Here is a 6,000-nt window from a genome sequence, read left to right as displayed (position 1 = left end):
TTATTTTCTTTGCTGATTAATATTTCATTGTGTATATATACCATACTATAGCTATTCTCATTATGGAGCATTTAAGTAGTGTCCCAGTTGAGACTGATAGGAGTATTATGCATGTCTTCTGGTGTACTTAATGTGCACATTTCTGTTGTGTATATGGCTGGGGTAGAATTGCTAAGTAATAGAGTATGAGTATAAAGTGCTTGAGAAGAGATTGACAATCATCAAATTTATTTTACCATTTTACATTCCCACTCACAGTTTATGGAAGTTCTGATAGCAACTAATACTTGCCAATATTTGGCATTCTCTCTCTCTCTCTCTCTCTCTCTCTCTGTCTCTCTCTCTCTCTCTCTCTTTCTCTCTCTCTTCTCTCACTCAGTTTTAACCATTCTGATGGGTATGTCTTGGCATCCCATGGTGGTTAAGTTGTATATCCTGATGGGTATTGAAGTTCATCATCTTTCCATTTACTTACTGGCCATGTGGGTCATGCAGATACTCTTTCATGAAGTGCTGGTTCAAGTATTTTGCCCCTATTTCTATTGAGTTGCCTATTAGTTTTGTATTATATTGCATTTCAGACTTATACATTCCAGAGAGAGAATGAAACTATGTTCTCCTTAAATGTACTTTCACTTTCTTAATGTTGTCATTGATAAACAGAATTTCCCAATTTTAATATGGCCCTGTTAATAACTTTTTAATTTCCTTTTATGGTGAGCACATTTTATGCTTAAGAAAGCCTTGGCTACTCCAAATTGATACATGATGCTGCATATTTTACTCTCAAAGCATTTTCATTTAGTCTTTCACATATAGACCGGCACTCCATATGGAATTGATTTTTTGTATTTTTTCACTATGGAGGTTAAGGTGCATTTTTCCACCAGGCGAAGGCACCATCGTTTCCTCTCGACTGCACTGTTGTAGCTCTCATAAGTCAGGTATATATGTGGCTTGGCGTCTGGATTCTCTCCGTTCCACTGTTCTATTTGTCTCTTCTTGCTTGGGTACCACACAATCTTAATTATGCAGTTTTATAATCAGCCAGGGTATCTGATTGGCTCAGTCATCCAGGTTTGTTCTTTCCCTCCAAGACGACTTGCTCTTGTTGGCTCTCTTGGGTTTCCATATAAATTTTAGAATTCACTATCCATTACCTCACCCACCCCCCCAATAAAAAAACATGTTGAGGCTTTGACTGGACAGTGGTAAATCTATCAGTTAATCCGAGGAGGCTGAAACCTTTACAATATTGTCCTGCCGATCCATAAACATGGTATTTCCCTCCATCATTTAGACTGCTTTAATTTCAGTAATGTGGTGTAGTGTTTGGAGAGGAGGTCTTATACCACTTTAATAGATTTATTCCTACGTATTGGATGTTTTTCTATGATATTATAAGTGCCATTGTTGTTTTAAGTGCCTTATTGCTGGTATAGAGAAAGAAAACCAATGCTTTTGTACAATGGCTTTTTGTTTATACTTTATTGCTTAAGATTTCTAGTTGAAGAGCTATCAATGAATGACATTGAATTCATATCTAAGGAGAAGTTTCCAATATTTAATTCTGGTTATTATTTTTAAGTAAATTTTTTGTTATCAAAAATGAGGGGATTCCCTCCATTCCTAGTTTGCAAAGATTTTTTTGTTTTTACTTACTAATGACTGTTTAATTTTGTCAAGAACATATATTTATGCCTCTTTAGGATTTTGCTTAAAGCATTATTATGGTTATCTCACAGTGGTTGAATTTATGCTACTTCTTTCCTGGAAACACTAGCATGAACCAAAAAATCCAAGGAAATTGGGACTAAAATTCCATTTGTAATAATAGTAAGAACTAATAAATACTAAGAACTATAAATGCTAATTTATAATAATTAGCAAGCTCATATAAAGAAGGTATGCAGACTTTAGACATTTCTTTCCAGCTACCATACAGTATACATATTTCATTTTAAAAAAAAAAAAGTTAGAGGGAAAGAGGGCAAGAAGCAAGGAAGTAAGGGAGGAGGGAGGTAGGTAGATTTCTGATCTAAAATCCTCAACTGGAACACTGAGTGCTGAAGACAGGAGGGGACACAGGAGAGACAGGGAGTCCTGTGGAAAACAAGTTCCAGCAAGAGAATAATTTCAGCGGACCAGGGTGGGGTAGCATAAGAACTACATTTTTAGCTACCAGTTGCCTTCGCTTCTCTCATACTCAGCATTGTGCCCCTCCCCAATCTGTTATTAAGCAAAATCAGGCCAAGATAAGGTTGCCATAATCCGAAAATAAGTAATAACCAGAATAGTTTAAATATAAGACAGTAAATTGACATGAAATCAAGAAGAGAATAAAGGAACACAGTGATAATATCCAAAAAGCAGAGAAAATATAACTCTAGAAAAATAAAAGTACCCCTAGGTGATTAAGAGAAAGTTAACCATATTCTTTTTTATAGCCTAAAGAAATTTAAAATCTTGGAAAAAAAATGAAATCAAAGAAGAGACCATGAGAGAGAGAAGGTAAGAAAGGAATAACAATGAGCTGGCTAAGCTCATGGAAAAATAGGGGAAAAAAGGAAAAATAAAGCCATTGCCGAAATGAAACCACATTAGAAGCATCAGAAGAAGAATAATACAGAAATAAAGAGAACTGTAGTGAGGAAATAAAGCAGAAGAGAGAAGGAAAAAAAGAGGAGAAAGCAAGTAAAAAGAAGGCAATTGATGTGGAAGAGAGATAACTGGTAGCTAATATATGGGTTGTTATTTTTGCAACTTTCACCTGGGAAAGTACTTTTTTTTACAAGAGGGAAATAACAGTTTGGCTTTTTAATTCTCTTCTGCAGTTTTCAGTGTCAAAAAGTATCTGAATGATTTCTACAGAATTGGGAAAGAGGAAAAAGGAAAGAAGAAAAGTGTGACATGAAAACTGTATAACTTTCTCAATAGGGCACAATTCCAGGGACACCTTCTCAGAGAATGATGTGAGTTATGCTTCTGGAGGTACCATGAACATCCCATTCTAGTGAATAATGCCTTCTGGGGTTTCATCATGGGGACATGCACCTAACATGCAGGCAACCGAAAACCACCTCAAACGTGCATTAATTGGAAAGACAGGCACCCATGGACCTTTCTTGCAAAATTGTCTTGAAGACAACATAGAGTCAGTCAAGATCTATATTATTCACCTTGAGTTAGGTCTAGACATGCAATTATATTAAAAGGAGAGTGGGACTGGTGTTGAGAGTGTGTGAAATAAGAAATACCCTGTACTTTACCAAAGTACATACTGTTTGAGTTTTTAATAATAAGCTTGTATTGTTTTGAAAATAACCAAAACCTCATTTTTTAAAAACCACCTTGTTCTTATTTGAGCTAATACTAAATACAACCCTTTTAAAATGAAGAATAGTAGTGTTTCCTTTCAACATCATCAAATATTATCCTAACAATTTATATGTGTATATTGTTTTAGAACTGAAGAAAGGACTTCTGCAGATACCATCTTATTAATACTCACAGCAACCTAATTACATTGGGACGTTATCTCTGTTTTAAATAACTTGTCCCAGGTCGTCTAATTATAAAATGTGAACCTTGGATCCATTTGGCACACAGTTCAATAAAAAGTGTTTAAAATGCTTTGCTGAATTTATGTTTTTGGAAGTTGTGGCTAAAATAAAGAGAATCAGGTAAAAGACGCAAAGGAGTTGTTTGAGGTACTGTAATAGCTGGGAGTGGGTGGGGTGGATCGCATTATATAAAATCTAGCTTCAAAGTCAGCATCTAGACAAGTTCTATTTTCTGTAAGCTTTTTGGGTTGGTTAGATTTTATCACATTTTGCATTCTCTTTGAGTTGGAATCTCATTTCAAAAAATAAAATAATTTGAATAAACTTATTTGTCGAACAACTCTCCATCTTTGAAATCAAAACTAGACTGGCTTTGAATATGAACTCTATATAATCTTGAATCTGTCTCTTGCTTTTGAATTCACCAAGAAAACAAAATCTAGATTCAGTTTGAGCATTATTTTATGATCTTTGTTATTTTGTTGTTCTTGCTTTTATTTTTTTATGTTTAGGTATAGATAGCTAAGAATCCAGACACAAATTCAGGGCAAAGGAATGGAAGATTAGAAAACTAGAATTTGCTAGGCAGGCTAGTGGGAGGGTCCTTTTGTGATGAAATGTTGCATAAATAATGCCAACGGGGGTCTAAATTCACTGTTGCCATGGAGACCTTTGTGCCTGGCTGAACTCTATTCTTTTCTCTTTTAAGAAGGCAACCACTAGGCTCGCGCTATCTCTGATGCGTCTTGCTTTGCTTTCTCTTAAACTGTTTGCGAGTGAAAGCAGAAATTAAATTATCATAATTCAGCGTCCTGACTTTATCGAGGCTGTTCTTCACTCCCTTCACGGTTTTTGAGTGCCGTGGTGCAGGGAGGGAGGAGCAGGTGGGTAGAATGCCTGGAACCGCCTGCACTGTGGCCTGGGGAAGGAGGGAAGCGTAACCCTTCATCTTTGGAACTAGTCGGCTTGTTTGCCTAGACCACAATTTTCAAGTATTTAAGGACCATTTATTTCCAAAGGTACAGCAAAGGTAAAAGAAACAAAGTGAAAACTAACCGTATTTGGTTTTTCAGTGCTTTCATTATTGATGTTGCTTTTGTGATGCTTTTTAGCTAAAGTTTTAAAATTGCAGGTTAAAGTTTGGGGTAGGAAATATGGTAAGAATGCGTTCTGATCTCATGGTTGTCAGTTTATTCAGTGTGTGAACATTGAAATTGTAAAAGCCAAAGAACCAAATCAAACAGAAAGTGTTTGTAAGGATCAATGTGACATTTCCCTATTAACTAACCATTGTAACCCTGACCTTTTAATCATTGTTTTTAGTGAAACTTGTTGCGTCATAGAAACATACTTTACAGGTTATGAAAGTTATAATTATTCATGTAAATAGCCACTTATAAGCCAGGAAGAATTAAGTAAGAGTTGATTTGGAAATTGTGGGTCTTACTTTCCTTCAGTGCAAAAATAAAGGAATAATCCCACCCAGAAAGACATTATTTATGAAGAGTAAAGGCATAAAAATCACACAAGTAGAGTCACTATCTGAAGTAACTATAAAAATCAATATATTGGACAGCTAACTTGTTGCATTACGCTCCCTTTCTTGCAGAGATTATCTGGTTCTCAGTGATGAGTTTTACTTTAGAACTAGAATTCAGTAATTACATGTTTTCATCATTTTAAATGGTGCAGGTGTAAATAGGGTACATACACCCCATAATTATAGAAAACCTTTACCATCCAAGTGTTTCCAGATTGCTTTTACTCAGATAGCTTATTGGGAGAATCGTAGACCAAAATTTACAATGACTTCATAGATTTCACCTGTGCCTCCCCTGTAGTTAAAAAAATATTTGTGATGCCCAAAAGATTAAAGAAACAAATCGATTTCAGAAAACTGGTAATCTGACATGATTTAAAGTTTTTTTAAGTAATCCAGTTATTTATATCATGTGGACACATCTGAAGTCAAACTAAGGAGGTCCTTTAGATGACATTTTAAAACATAAGCACAGGGTCAAACAAAATGTGATTTAAAAACAAAACAAAAAAAAATTATGAGAATTTTCAAATGCCAAGTTGCAAAGTCCTTTCTTTCTATGCTATTTTATTCATAAGTTTTATCCACACAATTAAGAAAAAAATACAAATATTTTCAATTGTTTAAAAAAAATTGCCTATTTTACTCAAAGTTTATCCTCTACATTTAAGAAAAAAAAAAATAGTTTCAATTGTTTGAGAATAGCATTTGCCCAGACAATCCCAGATCTAGTACCTCTCTGCTGATTATATTGGCAAGTTGGAGGATCCTAGCTAATAAGTCTGACTAAAAGTTCTAGGTGGAATTTCTTAGAAACAAAGATTTGTGTTTGTGTTTCTACAAGCAGCTTATTATCACTTGAATTCTGATTTGAAGTTCTGTTGTAGTTCTTTTATG

At 34.8% G+C, this 6,000-nt stretch overlaps 1 protein-coding gene across 2 annotated transcripts in view; it reads left to right on the top strand.

Moving 5' to 3' along the window:
• Positions 1–4,421: 4,421 nt before the first annotated feature.
• Positions 4,422–6,000, top strand: part of CTNND2 (catenin (cadherin-associated protein), delta 2) — a 694,597-nt gene continuing 693,018 nt past the window's right edge. For both annotated transcript variants that reach the window (XM_012650021.1, XM_012650019.1), the window contains exon 1: positions 4,422–4,582. The gene's annotated coding sequence lies outside the window, so the exon portion shown is untranslated. The remainder of the gene's footprint in view (positions 4,583–6,000) is intronic.

Source organism: Propithecus coquereli, unplaced genomic scaffold (genome assembly GCF_000956105.1).
Source record: "Propithecus coquereli isolate 6110/MARCELLA unplaced genomic scaffold, Pcoq_1.0 Scaffold309, whole genome shotgun sequence".
Taxonomy (NCBI): Eukaryota; Metazoa; Chordata; class Mammalia; order Primates; family Indriidae; genus Propithecus; species Propithecus coquereli.
This window is presented reverse-complemented; position numbering and strand designations above follow the sequence as displayed.